Source organism: Mastacembelus armatus, chromosome 7 (genome assembly GCF_900324485.2).
Source record: "Mastacembelus armatus chromosome 7, fMasArm1.2, whole genome shotgun sequence".
NCBI lineage: Eukaryota > Metazoa > Chordata > Actinopteri > Synbranchiformes > Mastacembelidae > Mastacembelus > Mastacembelus armatus.
In genome coordinates, this window is record NC_046639.1 from 20,235,855 (window position 1) to 20,259,492 (window position 23,638).

Consider the following 23,638-nt stretch of genomic DNA (forward strand, 5'->3'; position numbering starts at 1 on the left):
CACTTTAACCCAGACGGCTCCCACCAGCACTTGGGAGGCTATTTTTTGCCATGCTTCACTAAATAAGGCCGTGGAGCATGGCAGCACGGGTGGGCTGTTGGACGGGTGCGCATCTCTGGCTCTTACCTTGGTATAAAAACCCTGGGATGGAGGGGGTTTCCTGTGATCACGATGAAACTTTCGCCTGCTCCACCCTCGCAGTGCTCTCATTCTAACTAGCTTTTGTCTGCTTTTGACACTCAAATTGAAAACACAAAAATCAATGTACAAACACTACCTGTGAGCGGTATCAGCTGACCTTTTATTCCAGAATCCTTCTTTTGAAGCTAACAATCTGATGTCTATTTTTGTACTTGTTCTTTATTTTGGAGGAAGTGTTTTTCACCGACTGCTGGACGACATATCCTGAAAGTGGAATATGGGGGAAAAGGACAAGAAAGTCAGAAAAGAGTAAGAGATAATTGATTTTACTTTTTAAAACTCCCAATTCTGCTGCTTGTTGTTACTTACCTTTCTGTTTTTTGTTTTTATCCTCACATTTAATCCATCCAAACTTTATACCTCCCATTTTTACTTCCCACCATCCTTTATTCCTTCCTTTTCCCTTTTGTTCCTTACTTTTCTTACCTTTCACTTTTTGTTCTTTCCCTTCTTTGTCTTTCTTTTCCTCTAAAGCATTTTTTTATTTCCACCTTTAATTCTCGTCTTTCTTCCCCTTCCTACCCATTCTTCCTTCATTCTCTCTATTTGTTTGTATTCTTTATTCTACATTATTTTTACCATTTTCCTCACACACCTTCTCTTCGTAGTCACTCTTTCATCCTCTCAACCCCTCCCTCACTGCGTCCCTCTTCCCGATTTGTCCTTCAGCTCTGTCAGCACTCACTATCTCGCTCCATCTCCTTGTCTGGCAGTCTGATCAGCTGTCTTCCTTCTAACTTTACATGGCCTGGTGTGGTGTGGAGGAATGGGCAGCTGCCGGCTGACGCATTTTATTGCCCAGTCACCACTTCAAATCAAATCCTCTTACACAAACCTCTATGCTTTTTTCAATGACCACTATTTTTGCTCTCTTTTCTACCTGCACTGGGTCCTATGTTTTTTTTTTTCTTTCTTGGTCTGCCTGTTTTTTTCCCTCCTCCTTTCTCACCCCATCCAGCAAGAGAGGCAAGACAAGTAACCCTCTTCTTTTCTTCCTCTCCCCTCTTTTCACTCCTCCTCTTCTCCTCCTCCTCTTTTCCTCTCCGCATCCTTAAACTCTCCATCGCTGATTCAGCTCCCAGGGAGGAGAGACTCCGCCTGCAGCGACGGCTTCACTCTGCATGGGCCACCATCCCTCTCTGAATCACCTTTACTACGGTAGGTGTGGAAGTGCCTGCCTAGAAAATGTTTGGAAAATAAGTGCTTTTCTGAGTGTGCTTACTCACTGTGTATATTTGCAAAATGTTTGCTTCTGTTCCTTCTTCAATCTGACCACCTTCATACATTGTACAGTTTTTTTCTAAGCTGCTCTGTTGGAAAACAGACAGACTGAGAATCAGGGAGCTGGAAAGAGTCTTATTTATTTATCACTCCACTTCTTGTTAGAACTGGTGTAGCAGTGAGCGCTTTACAGCTGCAGCTTGTAATTCAAGGACCATCGCCGCACATCCACATGGAGCTAAAAGGTCAAGGGTTATCTCTGAGCTGTTACACTCTGGAGTGTTTTCTAATGAGCTAATTAAGCCATTTTAATATTCATAAAAGTGATATCCAGATTATGTGAAACTATGCAATATCTCTGTAAAGTATTGGTTTACGCAGTGCTTGGGTGTACGTGCAGTAAGTGGTCAGAGCTAACAAACTTAAGTTGTTGCCATTTATTTATGTACAAGCTGAATTTATTTGTTTTTGTTTTTAATGTATGAATAAATACATGGCACACACACATATAGTGATAGCATCCATAAAATCCACATGAAATATGTCTCCTTATTCACTTTGACAGATTATTTTTTTCAGAAGCATTTGTATATTTTTCTTTGTAAATATTTCTTTGTAAATATTTCACTCCCTTTTTGGCAGCATATGAGCCAGAAAACCGAAAATCCTGCCATATGGCAACAGCAGAACATGGTGGAAAAATGCATGGTGTTGAACCATCACAGTCCAGCTCAGTGTGTGCTATATTTGGCTGCAGGACAGGTGTGGTTTATCAGTAGAAACACCACATGAGTTTGTTCTAATGTGCCCCGGTGTTAAGCTCAGTGTCGGTGTGGCCATCCCAGCAGGGCCTCAGGTCTATCTATAGACAGGACACACACATGTCACTCTCCAGAGAGAGAGAGGAAGAGGTTTAAAGTGGAAGCAAGGTTCTAAAAGTGTCATGCATATGCTCCCATCGCTCTGGCTCTGTTTCCCTTTCTCTCTCTAGCTGTCCAGGCTAATTTTACCCAGTTAGCAGATACCAGGGAGATCAGCAGTGGTCAGCTGTCTGTCAAGCGTCCGGAGCACTGACAGGCTTCACAGTGAATTGCTGGTGGTGACGAGGTGTCGGGTATCCCAGGCTGGCTCTATTGGAGACAGCCTGCTTGGTTGTAGTTGTTATAGTAGGCACACAGCTGTTTGAAGAGAATCTATATTTCTGTCTAGTGAGCAATCTCCCAGTGGGTGTGAAATGTGGCTTTATATAGCATTAGCTTAACTGCAGTGGCAATGAATGTTGAGAGTATACAAAAAGGAACAAAGTTTATGAGACGGACAGGATGAGGATTTAAATTGTTATGTGTTTCCGACTGGTTTATTGGAATGAAAAATGTTTTCTATATTACACTGTATTGTAAGGATTACAGATGTCTTGCCAGATGTTGGCAAATGCCATCCTTTTCCTGTGAAGCTGCATATCACTGTGCAGTGCGGGTGCATATTACACACCACCCTTATCTTGCTATCTACAGCAGTTGGCTATTTTTCCCTGGAGAAATGTTAATTCCTGCCTGGAATATTGTGATGGTGGCGATGTAGCCGGCAGAGTGGATAGCCACCTTAATTCTTCTAATGTGTCTATGTCTAGTGCTGTTCTGGAGTGTGTCTGTATGTTAGCCAGTGTGCATGCGTGCAAACCCCCTCGTTTACCAGCCCTGGCCAGTGATTTACAAAACCATCGTTCCATTGCTGGGAGAGAAAAGAGGGGACGAATGAGAGAGATGAAGAGAGTGGAGCAGACGAGTGTGATTTATGGAAGAGACTTTTAGTTTAATTACTGGGTGGGCAGTGCTGATGTGCGCAGCCCCCATGGCACTGGTTACACAGAAGTAGGAACACACAAAGGGTCTACTGGGGGGCTACAGAGGATGACATATTCATATAGGTTTTGCTGCAGTTGATGCACTCAGGCAATTTGTGTGTTTAACGTGCAGGACAGGACACAAGAGTCAAATTATGTAGCATAGAAAAGCAATATACAGTACCTGTGCAGTGGACTTAAGTGGACACGCACAAACACAAGTAGAAACATTTCATATTGCGGCTTCTTTCAAAATATCAATTTTCCACTTCACTGTGGAGGTATCCACATATAAAAAGATGTACCTTTTGTCCATAAAGAGAAAATATAAAATTTAAATAGTTCTGGGGAGATTATTATGCTGTGTTACCATTCAAGCTTCAACATGGCGATTTGATTAGCCGTAATTGTCATTTAAAGTGAAAGCCTGACAGACACATATGAAAGAAACTCTCTGATAATGCAGTTTGCAATGCTTCCTTCCAATGCTTCTCTCTTTTTCCTTCTGAATCCCAGTTTATCCTCTGTATCATAACTGGCCACACAATTGTAGTCGCAAATATTTGAAGAGGATGCCCAGTTGGAAAACTGCGACACAGTAACAGTTGTTCACCCATAATTCAAACACACACAGCTGCGCAAAGACAAACACTCTCAATAACCCTGATATGCTTTCTGCTGCTCCGACCATAGGTTTTCTTAACGCCTCTCTCAGAGCCTTCATTAGATCCCTGACGTTAGCAATGGTTCAATTCATTAAAAGCGCGACTCAGCCTTTGTGCATTTGCCTATAAATTGGTATTGATCTCTGAGGGGACAGGGAGGGGGGAGGAGGGAAGAGAGCAGAGGAGGGTGGGTAGGTGTGTGTATGGATGGGGGGTGGTTGCTTGTGGATCAGGGACTGAAGCTAATGGGAGGGGGCAGTGGGTCTCAGGTGAATGGGGTTCGCTCAAGCAACAAGGGCAATTGAAGACACACGTATACATAAGTACACACACACTTACACACTGATACATTTAGAGATTGACAGATATGCACAGTAGGTCACACAACCACAGACACACACACATATACTTTGGCATTCTTTCAGTCTGCTCTGGCTGCTTTTCCCCTTAAGCCTCTCCATGTGCCGCACCACATATGTCATTCAACCTTATCCTTACCACTGCCTGCTCAGCATGGAACGGTAACACCACTGTAGTTTCACTGAAAGAGAGGCAGGAGGGTGAGAGACGGTGTGTGCAGGAGAGAAAATGAGAGAGGGAGAGACAATGAGAGCACATGCTTTATAGAGGGGAGTGGGCAGTCAAGGGGAGACTGCATAGCATGGTAACCTATAGACTGCATGGGACAGTGTGTGTGTGAGAGAGAGGAGAGGAGGGCAAGAGATGAATGGCACAGAAGCAAAGAGAGGGAGGAAAAAAGAGGAATTGCTCTCTGAGGTGGAGGACCAGTGGGATAAGCGGCTGTGTGCTGGACTAAAAGTTTTCAGTGCGAGGAAGAGGAAGAGATTAAGGAGAGGAGAGAGAGAGAGGATCAGAGAGAGGATGTTAGAGAAAGGGAGAGAGAGTGGCTCAACACTGAGAGAGAGAGAGAGAGAGAGACTGCAGAGGCAGCACCTGGGACACAGACTGAGAGAAGAGAGAGCAAAGCACTTCTTCTTCCCAGTCTCCTTTTCCTCTCTGTAGTTGCTTTATTGCATCTGTCTTTGGTGCATCGGTCCAGCTGAAGCAGGGAAGGGGTGAGGGAGGGGTGGATGGGGGGGATGACTTCTACCCAACATCTGCCTGTAGGTAAGTGCAACATCTCCCTCATTTCCCTTCATCCCCCCTTCACACACATAACTCCCCTTCCCATCTCACCCCTCTCCCTCACTCCACCGCTGCAGCTGAACCTCTAAGCGTGACACTCAAGGTGAATCGCATGCCAGGTGTCTGTGTGTGTTTGTGTGAGAAACAGCTTTACTGTGTACAAGATGTCAAAGCAGAGCGGACACATGGTCACCAGAAAGTGTAGTTACTCTGTAGTAGCCTTTGAACAAAATGTGTTCTCAGAGGAAAACGGGCAGTTGGATTCTGGTGATTGAAATATGACTTTTAAAAGTTCATTCTTCCTTCTTGGTGTTTTTGTGAACTTGAGTGTAAATTAGTCTGTGTGATCTTGTTATTTTGTGATGTGATGTGTGATGTAAGCTTTAAATTTAAATGTTTAAGTTCTGTTTCTTGTGTAACTGGTGTAACAAGCATGGGTAAAGGACTGTGTGACAGGTCAGAAGAACATGCTGGGGCATTTTTAAAGCAATGGAAAAAGTTGTTTGAGCTTACAAACTGGGCTTTAGTGTGCATTTGTATGAACTTCTGTTTTTTTCCACAGTGTTTGTGTGTACTTAATCCCCCGTCTTGGTCAGACATGTCTTTAGGGATCCTGAAGGTGGTGCCGTGTTGGATCAGAGGGGGGTTATGCACGTTCAGTGATATGTGTAGTTCCTGATTCAACATTTTTTCTTCCCCTTTGAGTGGGTGTGTGTTGGGAGGAGGAGAAGCTGGGGTGGAGCAAGATAGAAAGCGGGAGGGGGGGCCTGATGCGCCACCAAGGACAGTGGCCTGCTTGGGGGACATACTTCTTTATATGCCCATATGAACAAGAGCAACTATGGAATGTAAAGAAGTATGTATCCCAGGTTGGGAAAAATTACCGCGCAGCATCTAAATGAAACTCAGATAATTAAACTTAACTCAGTCCGTAAACTGAATCTGCCATATGGAAATTTATTGGAGAAGATGTTCTTTGTGTTTTACTTCCACTTAATAGTCCCAGGTATTCTGAACGCAGGATTCATGTATGTGTGCACCTTTCTGCCCAGACATGGCCCACTTGAGTCCAGTCAGCTTGGTGCTGCATAGAGATGCATACAGTATAAATGGTAGATGCAGCTGCAACTCCAGTCAGCAGTTTCCGCTTGCCTGCAATAGATTTTTGGATATCTCTTTCACTCTGTTCTTTTGAGTTGATTTGCAAAAAAAAAAAAGTGAACATATTTTCTACACTCTAATGGCAATGATTTTAGGAACACCTTAGTTTCGCTTTTTTTTTGGAATACCTTTCAGTCATTTATCAGGCTTTTGGATTAGATAGTGTGACTTGCTAATGCTATAAAAATACACGCACACATTACAAACACACATACACACACCACAGACAGCAGTTTCCAGTAAATGGTGCAGTGATTAAATGCTTGCTAATGGATAGCATGGTCCGAGAGAATGGTCAGAAGGAGGAAGAAGCAGAGACTGGCTGCAGGACTCTAACAGATTACCAGGCTCAGACGCCTCGCTGTAGTCACACTGTCTGCATCTAGCTCAACTTTTGGCCTGGTTATGAACACTACATGTTTAATGTTGTGATTGTGAACAAAGGGACTAGTGTTTTTTGATTAAATGTGAAGTCAAAATTTTTTTGCATCACTTAAATCACTGCTTGATTAGACCTTGCACTGTGTGTTCTTTAACTTTGGATGGCATGATGTGACACTTGAAAAATCTTCAGAGCAATGTCTTCACAAATTGTCTGTCTTATGCCATTTACCTGAAAGAAGGCAGAGTGACAGGAAAAAAATCAAGAAAGGACAAGAAAATGACTTACGATGACTGTTCTGAGTGAAACCCACAATGTCAGGTTACAGGATATCTGTCTCAGCCTGCTGAGGCAGCAGAACACGTAGGTGCCACTTCATTTTCCCAGACTGTTGTGTGATAATTCTTTATCTCTGATTAGGTATGGATGGGATATATGTGTGCTGGAACAGTAACTAATCTGGGTGTGGTTTGGAAAAAGGTATAACAATAATGTCAGGTTTTAGTGTATGTATTTTGGCCTACTTTGTATATAAATACCGTATGTGACCTAGATAGGGCTTACCTGTCCCTGTTTAGGTTATTTGGGCCAGTTTCAGTGCGGTAATTTGGCCCTGATCAGGTGTACACCCCGAGGCGTTGTGCCTGTGTGGGAGATGCTGAGCTGACAGGCATCTGCAGCTGGATTATACTTCCTGCCAATCTTATTTCATGAGAAAAAAATGTTAACTAGGGAACAATAAATGAGTAGAATGCTTTGTGCCATGAAGAATTGTTTAACATTGCAGTACACACAGCCACACAGCGTTTTTCAAAACTAATTAAGTATCAAAATGAGCGACAGTTCTAATCTTAACAGCCGCAGATGAGAGAAGAGGCCACTGAGATAAACTGGGTCCAAAAATGCACAAAACACACTTCAGCAAAGAACATATTCATAAAGCCCCCTAAACATAAAGTGTGAGTAAGTACCAGTGCATGTGTGTGTGAGTGTGTTTTTATGTTGGAGGGATTTATTGCAGTGATTTGTAAGAACCAGAGGGAAAGGTCATTGTACTGTGGGAGAATTCAAAGATAGAAGGGCACAGTGCTGAGGGGGGAGGGAGACCGTGTATGTATGTGGATGGGGGGGGTGACAAAAGGGAAACGAGAGAGCAGTGTAGACTGAAGTGGGATCGGAGCGGAGGGAGTTGTGGCGAGTGAGCGTGTGAGATGAGGCGAGGCGAAAGAGGCAGAAAGAGAGAGCCACTGGATTGATGATGGTGTTTGGAGCTGGTGCATGTGTGCGTGTGTATGTGTGTGTTGGGGGTGGTGTGAGGGGGCTGGGCGGGTATTGTTCTGTCACTTTGCCTGTGTCAGCAGGTGGAAGCTCTCATCAGGACATTAAATATGCAACAATGCTGACTGCGGCATCGTGCTGAGACAGCCAAAGCAGGACGACTGGGGGGCCCCACTAAAAGTAAACCAACAGCACCGCTTTGCCTTGCTCCATGCTTGACAGCCATCCATCCACACACTCACACACACACACACACACACCCACACACACATACATCCTGAGACCTCCGGCTTCTGACCCTCCCTCCCTGCTCTTCTTGGCTGGCTGGGTGGGTAGTCAACTGGTAAAGCCGGCCGACTTACCGGCTGACCGCAAAGGCAAACCTAGTAATCCATGGGCCCAGCGAGGGATTAGCAGTAGTTACCTATAGATAAGTCATGTGGAACAGTGACAGTAACAACTGAAAGAAATCTGCTTCTGTGAATATGAAATTTAATGCAAAATCTACAGTGCAACTGACTACGTATGTGACTGAATGCTTTATTCAGTCCTCTGTGTCAACCTCGCTGGGTTAATAAACAATGTTAGATTTGCTGGTCCAAAATCAGTAAAAGAGATGTAGATGTATAAACTTCTTTCTGACTATACCTGAAACTGTGCATATATGAAACACCTCTTAAAAATCTCAAACTGTAAACTGTGTGGATTGTGCACAAACCTTATTTCCTCTCTCACAGTTAAGTTGCGCCTTAAATGACATGTTTTCATATCAACACACTCCTGCCTGCCCCACCACTGCACAACAAAGCTCACAATGAAAAGAACATCAGAGAAGAAGTTCAATTTCACTGCAGTTTTGTCACATCAGTGACGCCAAAGCAGGCGCCCTTACATTTAACTATAATGCACAGTTGTAACTGGTTATGGCCTTAATATTGTTATAAATCACTTGTTACTGTACCAGTGGTGTCACATCATTACATATCAAAAATGAAATTGAGTTTGCTCACTCTGCTCATGAAACAGACTTTACAAAGAGCTCCACAATACAGGATAAAATGAAAACTCACCGATGCTAGTAAAAAAAAGTGAGTGAAATTAAGTTCATACTCATCAAACAATCCCTTTTTGGTTTTTTTTTCAGTATGGATCTGGGATAGAGTGTGTGTTTGCTGCATAGTGTGTACAGCTCTGAAGAACACCTGTTTAAAACTTTAGGAGGGTGTAAAATCAACAGAAGAAGTGACTATTGTATAGTGACTTAACAATAGCTAACATGCCTAAAACAAGAAATGTGCTACACATTTTTTTACTCTTTGTTCAGTGTTTAATTATCATATTTGTGGTCTAATTTTTATTACAATACAGAAGCAACACAATACACAAGCCAGTCATTGTTTCCTGGGCTTCATGCGGCTGGTCGTGTAGCAGTGGAAAAAGAAATACGTGAAAATTAGGCTCTGTAATGGCGTTTGGTTGGGACAGATTCTCTCAGGGATTGTTAGTTTGCATGAAGTGAATACCTGTATTATATGTGCATGATGGAGGAGAGAGAGAAGGTGTGTGCAGAGAGGACAGATGAGATTGTAAAGTCAGGCTTTTTATATTAAGTGTCAGAGTTTATTGCCAGGATTTTTTTTCTCTTTTAATCATGTTTATAGTAAGTGTGCATCGGCAGCAATCCACGGAATATAATAGGGGTAAAGAGTAATGGAAGTTGAACCAGATGCGGTGGGGTGGTAATGTATGTGTCGTCTCGCCCTGATACAAGGACACAGACACAGCCTATTATATCCCCTTCTATGTTTATGTCTCTAAAGTGAATCCTGGGGGGTGGAGGTGGGGGGTCGTACATCTGAACCCCCCCAAAGTCATTTCTCAAACAATAGGCACCCACATAAAATACACACAGATGCGGTCACATGTACTGGTGTAATGTAAATTAATTGTGTATACAGACCCACAGACACTCTGTAAGTTGCCAGAGAACAAACATGTTATACTATCAACAGCAGCGCCGCTATTGATTTATCCAGGTGTTTATGTTCTTTTTTCTAATATATACACATTACATGATTATAATGTGTCTGTACTGAATGAGGTGGCTGTCTGATTTATTAAATACTGTAGTCTCAGCTATTGTTTGTTGTATCAGTGATGAGCTAAAGCCCAGGGAAGTGTGTAATTTCACCATTTACACTGGCAAATACACTCCAGTCCTTACAGAAGTGTGTTACAATAGAGTCTGGGCTTATTAGATCTGGTACAGTAGATGTGTCACTGAAATCATGGGAGACAAATTACTCTCAAGAAAAAGAAAAAAGACAACAGATGAAAGAAAAAAGATAAGGCCCTGATAATAAATGGCTTCAGAGACCTAGTGACTTACTCATAATTATGAGTCTTAAAAGTCAATTAGTTAATTGGCCCAGCATTTTAAATGTGAGAATGATGGTGCATCGGTTCAATGGGAAATTTTCAAATGGGAAAATCGATTACAAAAACACACAGTATAATCAGAAACCAAATGACGATTTATCATTTAGCAATTAAGTCATACATTCTCTGCGAGGGGGTCAGAGCCAAAGAGCATCAACCTCTCCTACACACACACATTCACACAGCACATACACTCATGCAGCAAACCTCCAAAAAGCCGATCAGTGCCTCGCCAGGACAGAGATCAATGTTGAGGTAATTTGTTTCGATCAATTAAACAGACATCTGCTTGAATTAGACTCCAATAGTCTGCAAAAGGCCCAATCCCACCCCATTCGCCTGTGCACATGTGCATGTATATGCATGTGTGTGTGTCCTTTGCATGCACACAAACACTGAGCACACACCAGACACAAACAAATTGCTAAAAGGTGAAGGTAACAGTCCAACCGTGCATTACTGATTACAGCAGTTGTAGGAGATCAACTAGATTTTTAAATTATTACATCACTTTGCAGTTTATTTCCTCATTTCCTTCTATTATACTTTTTGCCAAACACGTTTAAGTCTGAGATGCAATGCAGCGAAGGAAAAGAAAAGCTTCACATCTGGAATGAGCAATGCCACAGGCAACTTCATGGCTTGTTTATTGTTTATGGTGCAGAGGAATAAAAAAAGAGGTAAAAGACTGTTATATTAGCCTTAGTGTAATTTAATGGCTCCCACTAGTGTTCTCTTTACATCAACTGATGGTGCTGACACCAGAGCTTGTCCATTGCTGTATGATATGAGGAGAGAGGGTCTGCTCCTTTCAAATGAACACGCAGGATAATTGTTATGCAGTGAAGCTGTGAAGCAGAGGGAAGTAATTAAAGGAACAAGGGCACTGTGGTGGTGGGCCACATCCTTCTCCTCTACATCCCTACTGCTCCTGTCCCCCCACCACCCCACTCGCTGGAGATTACACACACACACACATTTTCACAAGCAGGTTCCCCTTACATTGACATCCTCATAATTACTGCCAGAGTTTACAGTCATCCTAATATTCTAATTACACTCTCTCTGTGTTTATAAGGTCGTAACATTTACAATTTTATGACACAGTAATTGTCAGTTGACCAAAAAATTGGAAAAAGGCATTTCCGCCTCTAATTGTTGTTTCTCATTACAACCGATATTGTTCACAATCACTTGCTCCAGAATAAACACTAATTTTTTTTAATTAGTTTGAAATACATTTGGGTTATAGAATATCCAGGATGTTTCCCAAATCTTTCATAATGCAGCCCCCACCTCAAAGCCCATGCATCCATCTCCTGCAGTATTTGGAAAATATATTGGCTGGAGTGGCATCTCAGGGAAAATATGAAGGAGAGTTTCAGTTATATATCTCATAACTTGGTATAACTCACAATATAATGCATTCCTGGGCGCGTTGTTATTTCCATTACTAGTTATGGGAATAGTGAATAAGGACTGTGTGAGAAAGTGGTTCATGTAGTGTAGAGTCATTTTTGGGAAGTGGGCTCATGAAGCAGAACACGAGGATCTGAGTAGTGAAAATTTGGTTTCAAATCTTGAGTATTTCTGTGTAAAGTTAAATCTTCACAACTTAATAAGAAACAAGTTCAAGCTAATTCTTGTGTTTAAGAATAGAAATGTGTGAATCGGGTTAACAACGTAAGGTTAAACCCCTTTGTCATCTGATTTCGTTGCAAATTCTTTTTGGTTGTCCTTCATAACTGCACATCAGTTAATCCTGCCTGAAATATCTCACTATTGAACGGGTGGCTGTGAAATGTTGTGCAAACACTCATAGTCCTCAATGGGCAGATCTTAGTGAGTTTAGTGTTACCCTGACATTTCCTTTAGCACCACCGTTAAGCTGACATTTGTGGTTTTTAGTAAACCAAGGTCATCTGAAGGCAGCAGGACATGTATATTGATAAATCTGCAGCCTTAGATTTAAGAAGTGCTGCTTAAGCGACAGTGCTGCTACGTAAAACTGTCGTTCCACTGTGTTTACCTTCATTACACTTGTGTATGACACCAGGCTGCAACAAAATAACCACACACGCCGCATCTCCAGATTCTATTGGATTACATTGGTTCACTATTGGTTCATCAACCTCATGAGTCATGAGTCCATTTTTTTTTTCTTATTAGCAAAAGAAGTGTTTTATAATTTGTTCTTGTAATGCATTTCATTATGTTAGTTTGTTAAGGTCATAAAAACGTCTTCATCAACATTTTTTATTTATTTATTTCTCTCACAGTTGTACAAAGTAAACAAAAAGCCCCACCAGCTGCCTCTGGTAGCAGATTTGTGGTGCTCTACATTCACATTGTACTTCTCTGCACCAACCACACAATAGGATTCCCCGAAGAAGGCTCTTTTAATTTGTTGAGCTGTTGTCATCAGGCATCACTGTGAGCTGCACGGGACCAGTGATGTGACTTGCTGAAAGTGTATTTGTTCTTCTCTGGGGTCCCTGGAGAGCCCTCACAGTTTGTACACACAGGACGTAGCGCTTCGGACTTAAAATAGGGCCCTTGCTGTAGCTGCTTGAAAAAGTTAAACAGCTGCATATTCTTTTCTTTTTATTTTTGCAGCTTTTGTGTTTTAAGAAGTATATTAGTGAAGCACAACAATGACTCTAGGCCGATGTCATTGGATGCATAATTCGCTAGTTATTTCTGAAGTTTAAAGTAAATGATTCCTGCTGCTTGGTATTAGCATCAGTGATGTACATCAAGTCGGTTTGACTCCAGCAGAAGCAGCTTTTATGTGGCTGTGCATGGTTTTTGTGTTTGTACCTTCATTTACTTGCGTATGCTAACATGTCTTCTGTCTGTGTGTGAGGCCTCGGGCATCCATCTCCCTTTGGTTTACCAGAGCAGAAGTGTAATTGGGAGCAGCATGCAGAAGTGCAGAGTGTCAGGGAGTCAGCCAGGCAGCCTGCTATAGGCAGTGATATAAGAAGATAGGGGAGGAAGATGAGTGGAGCAGCCAGCAAAGCAGCAAAAGCATTGCGTCAGTCAGGGCCTGTCAGAGTCTGTCAATCAAAGAACAGAGTACTGAGTCAGGCAGCAATGGGCTATGATCACCACCCCCTACTCCTGCTGTAAGTGCACATATATATCTAAGTGGAGAAGAGTGCAGTGTCAGGACAAGGCTAGTTGGCATTCCTCTGTCATCTGCCTCACCAATCAGAATTTGTATTGAAGGAAAAAAGGAGTGAGACAGAAACTGAGGTTGGAGTTAGGACAGAAGTATGAAAAGATGAAAAAAAGCGGTTGTGGCAATAAAGGTTACGTGAGAAGTCCAAGATGTGTATGGCAAGGTGTGGTGGGAGCCAAGAAGCCAATGATCAATAGAAAAAAAGAAAAGAAAAACAAAGAGAAAGGGTGGGATCGTAAAGAACATGAATTACACACACACACACAGTCAGTTGCTGAAAGTAAATCTCCCAAACCCATAAAGAGTTATGCATTGTGATCTGTTCCACCGATCGTTGTGTGCTTTGAGATAATTGCTTCCATTTTGTTGCACAGAGACTATTACAGTATATGATAGCCGGATTACCATCTGTAACAGTGGGCTTTACACAGCAGCAGTAGTGCTGTATCAGCAGCAGGGCTACTGTAGTAGCTATAGGTTTAGTGAACAGCATGAGTGGGTTGTGTATTGGCCTAAGGCTATTGTAGTAGTTTGGTCTCCTTTCGTAGGACTCCAACTGCTGGAGTGCAAACCTTTTTCTCTGTTGGATCCAGCGACATCAGCACATCACTTTGATGAGCTCAAATCTCAGCACTGGTCTGAAAAGTTCCAGTAGCGTGGCCAAGTGACTCCAGAATCAGGCTGTTAATTGTGTAGAGTAATTTTTAGTCTGATTTTTGCTTGTATGTTCTTAAAAATGAAAGTAGGGAATGGTCACAAAAGCCTGTCAGAAGATCTGTATTAAAACCAACAACATGCTAGTTTGTCTCTTAATCCTTTTTATTTCCTGATTGTGTCTAAACCCTACTAAAGACCTTAAATATTTCAAAATAGTAATAGTAATAAAACACTTTCAGTTTTTTTTTTTTTGAAAAAAGGTTCAGTAATTTCCTGAAACAGCTGGACACAAACAGGAGGAAATACAGTATTTACTGGGGACTATTTTCAGCCTCATTAATGCACATTTGGAGGACTAGCATTTACAACACCAGGTGTATAACAGTTAATGTGGGTTTGGGCAAAATAAACTACAGGGTGTGTGTTCCTGGTAATGTCACCCTGTGCAATGGTGTGTGTGTGTGTGCATGCGTGTTTATTATGTTTTGAACAATAGTGGAGCTCTATGGCACAGGGGAATAAGATATACAAAATATTTGCAGGTTGCATGCATGCATTGTTGATTCTGATATTTTCATGGGATTTGTTAATAACGAGAAAAATACTGAATATCATGAGATAATCACATTTTATTTTGTTAGAATTATTAACGTTGCAGTATGTTTGACGCGATGTCATTGTGCTTTGACACAAGTTTTGTCATGTTTAGTCATGTTACACAGGTGTAAAAGGCAGTGTTACTTGTGGTCGAAACGCTTATAATTTCTTGCATTAACCAGGAGGTTGTGTATTGCAGACTATATACCACATTTCCATATCCCATTAATGCAGTATGCCTGTCAGATCTGAGCTCCTTTAATGTGTCTCCAGTGGTCACTTTGTGGCTGGACACACAGCTTAGACGGCTACTCTAAACTTCACAAGGCCAGGTCATGGTGATGGCAGGGAGAGATTGAGAGACACGCATAAAGAGCGAGGAAGGAAAGAGAGACTCCTGGGCTCTTGTGGTTTGTTATGAGAACAATAAAGCTGCAGGGCAGCATGGCGTTCTGGTCCAGACACAAGGTCCCTAAAGGAGGAGAGGAGAGGAGATAGTGGATGTGCAGGAGAGAACGAGTGGAATGTTGAGAAAAATTCTCTTTTGAAGTCTGAAGAGCACAGTGATGGAAAATGTATTCAGATCAGTACAATTAGTAATATCAGAATGTACTAGTAAAAGCTACTATTTAACAATTTTAGAGCTGTGCTGTGGCATAAAACAGTACAATATTTGCCTCTGAAATGCAGTAGTGGAAGGATAAAGTAGCACAAAATGCATATGCTTAATAAAGTACAAGTACTGCAAACACTGAAATTTACAGTAAGTCAATTTTGGTCATTTTATCTCAAGTTTAAAGTTGATGTTTTAGCTACATTATTGGGATTGCTGTGCAACAAGCAACACCAGAAAAAAGTATTTCATTGTTTGGCTTCTAATGTTCTCCTTGTTAGTTAATAATCTCTCTTTTGCTTGTGTAATTCAATTTTTTTTTCAGTAAAATGTTTTTTTAAAATGTACAAAGCACAATACTTTAAACAAAGTAAATTTACATATTTTAAAAACTGCTTTAAAAGTTCTAGTACAAAAAAACGTATGTAATTTCCACCTTGTCACTAGAGATTTAACTAAATGTTAACATTTCAATTTTATTTTTATAGCGCCAAATCACAATTCAATCACCTCAAGGCACTTTACAAAAAAAGAAAAAACCCAACAAACAAAACAGGAATCTACACAATGCTAAAACATTCCATTTAGCTGAGAGGAACTGCAGATAAGGGTGATAATTGGCTCATAATCACTACGAGAAAACCTCTTGCACATATAAGTAGTCATGTGATCCATTGTTAATGTTAGAATATTGATTAGTGCAGCTTTAAATGCTGCAAATGTACTTAATTTCCTTTCTACACTGAAGAAGCGAACTGGTAGTTCAACACATTTAATATGAGCAATGAATAATTTCTGACGAACACAAGATAAGAAAATCCACAGTGTATTTTATCCATAGTAAGCTGTATTTAGCCTTTTGGCCAGAGGCTTTGTTGACTCACTTTAATCACAGTTACAAGCAGCCAAGATGCTGGACTGTCTCAGATTCTAATCTAGATGACTCTAACTAGCTCAGGCCTCTTTCAGCCCTCATTGTCCCAAGTTAAAACAGAACATTTTGTAATAAAGCCTCTCACTCTCTGCACACTTTTCAGACTTAAAACGAGCATGTGTCCCACTCTCTCACAATAGAAAGCATACTGGGTTTATCTTTACACCCAAGCTCCTTTCTGACTTAAACTGCCTTGGATTTTTTTTTTTTTTGTTTCACGACAGAGTGTATATCAAGTGCGCCTTTGTGGTCCTGCTGCGGCCTGTAATGAATGCATGGCTAAAATACCTAAGTGGTGGTGGTGGTTCGTTAAGGGACGGAATAGAGTGAGTGGGGTAAGAGGCGGGGTGGGTTGGAGGAAGGTGGGAGGGGGAGGGCATTAGAGCGTGCTCAGAGTGAGAATCAGCCTGCATAGGTAGAGAGAGAGGCAGAAAGATAGGTGAAGATAGAGGAGAAGTCTGCTGCGGTTTGGCAGCCGCTGCATATGGATTATGACATCATTCCTCGACAAAACAAGATGACGTCTTCGCTGCTTTGATATTGTTTTTTGAAAAAAACTGAGCAACCTGCACGTTAAACTGTTAAACTTCTTCAGTGCCCTTCAGTCTCGTAATCCAGTCTCCATTCGCTTGAGAAACTGAAGCTTTTCCCATCATCTCTTTCAATCCAACCTGTCTCCGTTTATCTCTCTTTGTTCTGCTTCACCAAGTTTAGTGACAGGACCTAGCTGCAGGACTTAGCTGCTGGCATTTTTTATATCGTTATGCAAGCCCATGAGCAGATAATTATAGATTTTGGATGCCCTCTGCATCTTTAGACACTTCAATTTTATGTTTGAAGCTATATCTCATAATTTTTAAACATATACATTTACATACAGCACTGTTGACTTCTTGTGCTTGTTGACATGTTTTAATAATCTCATTACGGTTATTGATGATGTGTTGCTGTGGCGGGGACACATCCAAGGGACAGTTAAGGCTGGTTAGGTGACTCACGCTCATGTATGGAGAGGAGGTCTGCCTTCTAAACACTGTTCCAGCTTGCAGAGTCTTGGGATATATATTTGTGGAAATTACTAAATAAAGTGGCTCATTAAGGACACTTACAGTGTCATCCTTCTTACATTAATGTGAAGAATTCCACCTTTGCAAAGTCTAAGAAAAGACAAAATCCCCAAGAGTCCTGTAAGGTTGCATTAATGGAGTATACCGACCCTGCGCCTTTTTAAAAAAAAGCTAAATAAGACTTTAAAAAATAATCCAACCCTGTTTACATGTTGTTGTAGCCTACAAGAAAAGTATGGAGGGGAGAGAGTGTGAAAGAGGACGAGAGGATATAATTAAATATATCATCTAAATAGGTATTGATCGTCTTAAGGGTGTTGCCGTTAGATTAAAAGGTTAAAGAATAAAACCGCTTTGGGGATTAAATCATTGTGAGGTAAAATCAAGAGCAGCTGAAGATAAACGCTGCAATAATCACAATGTATGAGCGCTGCAGGCGCACTTAATGATATCCTATAGAGACATTAAAGATTCTGTCCAGATACATTTAAAGACCATAACCAAAACTGGTCATGGTATTTTAAACATATCTATTAGAGAGAGAGTTTAGGTTGACACAAGGTCAAGCAGGGCCCCTTTTGGTTATTTCTCTGGAGATCCTGTCAAAATTGTTCCACTTTACAAACTGCAGTTGGAGATACCATCATTACAGGCCACAGTAAACCCTGCATACTGAAGTGTACAGCCACAGTATGGCACCTGAGCCGAGTAGCCGCACAAGGTCAGGAAGCGTTTTTATCCGACAGACGTGTTTTATCTTCAGGGAGAATAAGGGAGGAAGTGGCTGAGCAGAGGATAAAGGGTCCTGTTGCGCTCCTGGCTCTTCTCTGATCAACCAATCAGGTGCAGGAATAGTGCTGAGTCAGCCGCTGGGCGCTGCTCACGTCTGAATGCAGGGGGAGGAGGGGTTGGTGGTGGAAGAGGAGCCAGCCAGCCGCTGTCTGCAGTGGACTGCAGCAGCATTAGCACTGCTAACGTCATAACAAGGGGCCTTCAGTAGAGGGGTGGCCAAACACCAGCCCCCGGGCACTGAGCCTCCTGATGGACTTTTATTTTACACCACTTCAGCAATGTTCATCAGAATCCAATACATATTAGATCCTCACTAAATGTCCCCACTCAGCTTAATATATACATCCCACTTTTCCCTCTCACTTTAGTCAGTGGGTAATTAGCAGAAATAAATACAGTCAGCCACAGAAGATAAAGTTTACAGCCCGACCACAGGTCAACTTGTTTCATTACTATGGTGTGCCTTGCATTAAGCTAATTACCAAATGCCAAACATCTTCATGACATGCACATTAGGAGGATTGCCGAAATCGGCTTTCATTTAAATGCTGTCTTACAGAAGATTATTTCACTTTTAAATTGATTTTAATGGTTATTTTCCCTCATGACTGTCAGGAGTAAGTGACAATGTGTTGATGTGACAGGAAGTGATGTTCTGCAAGGTTTCTGGGCCTTGGCCTCCTGTGGTGCAGCACCAGATGGCGAACCATGGTCTGACAGTCACTCACTCACTGAGAGCCACTTGTCCTGATAAGGAGAGAGAGAGAGGTGGGAAGAATACCAGAGTCAGAGACTGAGCCACAGAGCATGTGACATGGTCAGTGAGTGAAGAGGCTTAGTGAATGATGGGAGAGGTGGCGTACAGCAACGTGTATTAGTACAGCCCCGGTGTCAGGCCATACATCTGAAATGAAAATATCATGGCGAGCGGGAGTGACAGAGCCTGCTGCAGGAGTGGTTCAAAGTGTCAGTCCTCCTGCAAGAGCTGGCAGCTGCTCCGTAACACCACCTGTACTGTGTCAGTGTCCCCAGGGACGCCTCACTCCCCCACTGACCTTCCCACATGACTCCCTGACTGCCGTTACCGCCACGTCTCTCCCTCCCTCTCTGCCAGTGTCCAGCTGTCCCTAACCCTCATCACTCTTCATCCCCTCCTCCCCATCTCTCCAATATAAGGGCAGGAATGCAGTGGACAGCACAGTCCCAGAATAGACAAGTAGCCAGCCTATCTTCAACCATGCCAGCCAGCTGATAGAGGGCGCCTACAGCAAGAGTACACACATTCAGCACACCAACCCACATACAAGCCACATGTGCTGCTTAACGTATGAATACACAACACCTTTATACATTGTAGGTTTGATCTTGACGAAACTGCCTTAGAGTTTAATGTTGAAAGAGCACTCACCGGTGAGGCTTTCAGCAGGCATCTGAGTGAGGTTAATGATAAAACGCTATGGGTGTAATGATTCTGTTTGATGTTAGATCTGAGTAGAGGTGTGCAGGGTGAAGAAGGGTTGCCTGTTTGATGAATGTGTGGGCCACAGATTGCCAGAATAAAGCGCAGACAGCGTAGCAAAAGGATTCTCTCCCTAATCTACTGAAGATCCTTTTCATAGTAGGATTTCAGGTGTAGTGCTTTCTTCTCTGAAGTTGATTTTCGTGCTTGAATACACACAGAAGCTTGCTGAGCAGAACGCAGAACATACACACTCACTCACACACTTATGTCTGTCTTATTGATAGATCATTGTCCAGAAAAATGGTACATTTAGAGATCAAAATTAAATATGAGCTTCTATACAGGTTATATGCGTGGGAGCACAGAATACACACACACAGTCATATCTCACTATAGTTGTGAAGACAGCCATAGACATAATGCATCCACTAGACCCTAACCCTAACACTATCACAAATAAATGCCTAACCCTAACCCTAAGTCTAACCCTTACCCTAAAACTAAGTCTTAACCTTCAAAAAAACCATTTGAAGTTGTGAGGCCCGCCTAAAATATTCTCACAAGAATGGTATCAGAGTAAAATGTCCACATAACCATGGAAAGACGTGTATACACAGACACACACACACACACACACACACACTGCAGTGCTGCATGTTGCAGAGGTAGAACAGCAGCAGCTCTGGGAAAGGTAGAAAATTCAGGCCACACGAGCTCGTCCTCTTCTTCCCTGTGTGCTACTTCCTGATTTCTTCCTTCCACCATCCTCCCCTGTCTTTCCAGTCAAGGATGCACCCCTCTCATCAATTTGTCGGTCTCTTCGTTGACAAGTTTATTAAACACAAGTGAGAGAAAGAGAGAGATGAGAGTGAAAAAAAGTGTGAACAGGCCCTGTCTTGCTCCCGAGCTCCTTACATGCACTGTCAGTATTTAAGTGTTTATTTTTTAATGTGATTTGTGTGCAGTGATGCTGATGTATTTGTTATCTGGAGAGGGGTGGACAGCTTTGAAACAGGACTGACAGTGTAATCTCTCGCTCCCTCTCTCTCTCTCTCTCTCTCGCTCACTCTCTTTCTCTCTCTCTCTCTCACACACACACACACACACTCACCAGTTTTAAGAGGCAAAACCCAGTAGAGTTATTGGCTGTAGCTGTTAAATGCTGGTTTAAATGCTTAGGAGTAAGTCAAGTGATATTCATGAAGGCAGTTTTAGAAGTGTTATCTTTTTTGTTTAAGCAGTGTGTATACACAGACAGAGAAATCAGTTATAAATCAATTCTTGTGATATTTGGCAAATTCCAAAACAGATATTTATGTTTCACTACTCACTCAGGCACAAGTCCATTTGCTCCTGCAAAACTCACAGATATATATAGTTCCATTTAAAACAAAAAACCCCACAGTATTTCCTTTTTATAGTTTTAATCAAATGGTTTCAGCTGTGGATTAACATGCATTTAGTTCTGTGGTGAGTCTTTCTGGTAGTAGGAAAGTGTATGTGGGATTGAGTGGCTCACTGATGAGAATAAGATGTCAGACACAATCCTTTTATTTTCATTGGATTTGATATGGATATATAAATCAGCCTTTAAAACTGCGCTGACTGTTTAGACACTTGAGGGCAGCAGAAACAAGCAGTAAACACAGCAATGAAATACTGTATAATCATCTTAAACAAATGAAATGACAAACATGTTCGATAACTGTTGCTTTTTTTTTTTTTTTTCCTTGAGCACACCGGACATGACCATTCATCTGTTGTCACAGTTTCTTTCCTATCTGATAAATGCAATTCATTCAGTCTCATTTTTGTCTCTGGTTTGCAAATATTTGACTCTTCAGCTGCACCGGGTCCTGGTGCGTTGGTCTGCTGCATGACCCTAGGGTACAGTGGGTTCTGTGTGATCAGAGATTATTCTGACTCGTCTCACTTACCCATTAATATAAAAATAGTTACTATAGAAAAAAATTTAGTACTATAAGGGAAGACATCATGTCAGATTGGATATGCATAAAATAATTATGAGATCATATCTGTTAGATGTGAAAAAAAAAAAATATCCAGGCGGAAAATATCAATGGCTTGGATTACATGGTCAAGACTCTGCTTAAACAGTTTATTTCCTAATGATTAAATGATTAGATGGGCTAATTGAACCAGGAAATGACTGACTTGCTCCAAGGACAAGTAGAGCAGTGCAGCTAGCAGGAGTGCTGAGTGCATCATCTCCGTGCCACCACGCTCAGCTAGGCAGCAGGGCTGACCAGGCCAAAAAAACGGAGACATAAGTAAGAAAAGAAAGAGCTGAGACGAGAGACTGGGTGAAAGTTTGTGAGCATTAGTATGTGTATGAGAGAGTGAAAAGAGATGTTCCACATAGCACTAGAGGTCAATGAGAGTTAATTCTCCTGCTGTCCTATCCGCTGGCTTCATTAGCAGTATTGGCAGCTAGGTGATGAATTCATTGTTTTCTCAAGTTTGTCTGCAACCATCGTTTATATGCACTCCTCTCTTATCTCTTAGGGCCCTGCTCCCTGTTTTTCTCATCTCTTTTTCATCACTTACATTGCTTGTTTTCTTTTCTCTATCTCGCCTTCTCCCTTGCACTCCTTTTTGCCCTTCTTCATCTTTTTTCCCCATTTCTTCTTTTTTAGGTCCATTGGTTTTTGTATGCTTTTGATTCTACATAGTAAAATGCGCTCTTTCAAGGGCAACATCTCCTCTGATAATCAATGACTGTTTTTTATGCAATATGAGTCTGCATGTGTCTGTGTGTGTGTGTGTGTGTGTGTGTGTGCGTGTTTTGTGTATACAAGTACCAATAGGTGCTTTTTGATGCTACATGTAAGTGAAGTAATTTTCTTATCTTCGCATACTTCTTGCTCTGTCTCTTTCAGGTTTCCATCCTGATTTGTCTCTTCACTCTTTCAACCTCCTCCACCTTCTCCACTCTGATGCCTTTTGGATCAGTCTCACACCTAAAATGCTTTGCTAAAGCTGGTAAAATGGAACCAAATCAACTGTTCAATGGATTTGGTCCCCTTCAACCAGCTGTAGCTGTGCATTGATCACCTCAAACACACACGTGCAGAGGGACAAGGGAATGGACAGAAAAACACTGAAAAGACTCAAGCTAATTCACTGGAAAACAGCTTTAAAATCTAAAACTGAAGCTACATTAGTTTCATCACAGAAACAATTGGACTGAGACACAAAACTCATCCATGGATAAATACACAGCATGCGCCACTTACTGTGTGGATTTATCTCTATCCCTCAGATTACCCAAAAGACACTGAAGTAATTTGCTAAATCAGAATAAAACAAGGAAGGTAAGTAATTATAGATACTGTATCTTGGTGAATTGATGGTTTTGTTGTGTACTGGTATAATTGCATTATTCTTTAGAGACTTTTTATTGTTCTTGGCAGATTTGTATTTATGTTTTGCAGAATTGGATGAATTGCTGTGTGTGTGTGTGTGTATGTGTGTGTGTGTATGTGAGATTGAAAAGCTAGAACAGTTAGAAGAGTTAGAACAGACAAGGTATAAGAAAATTCTGGTATGTGTGCAGGTATGTCTGTGCCTATGTATATCTGATCAATAAAGCCTCATCCTGAAGTTCACATAAACTGCTGAAGTGGTCTTTGCTTTCAAATGTGGTCTTACTTATAGGTGGCAAAACATATAATGTGGTGGTGGGTTAGTAGGAGGAAGGAAGTACACACAAAATACCACTGGGTTAAATATTTTGGATACTACTTTATTGATCCCAAACTAGGAAATTCCCCTCTGCATTTTAATCCACCCAAGTGCACACGCACACTGTGAACACACACAGCAGTTGGGGAAGCAGTTGCCTTGTTCAAGGGAATCACCTCAGGCGTGGTCTTGAAGGTGGAGAAAGCGCTTTGGGATGGGTTAAACGCAGAGCACAAATTCCGAGTATGGGTCACCATATTTGGCTACAAAAGGTCAAAAGGATCAATATCA

At 41.7% G+C, this 23,638-nt stretch overlaps 1 long non-coding RNA gene across 1 annotated transcript; it reads left to right on the forward strand.

Moving 5' to 3' along the window:
- The first annotated feature begins 313 nt into the window (after positions 1–313).
- On the forward strand, positions 314–23,277 carry LOC113145463 (uncharacterized). The gene is made up of 3 exons (XR_003297248.1): positions 314–450; positions 1,277–1,359; positions 22,543–23,277. It is a non-coding gene; the product is annotated as an uncharacterized LOC113145463 (long non-coding RNA).
- The last annotated feature ends 361 nt before the right edge of the window (positions 23,278–23,638 follow it).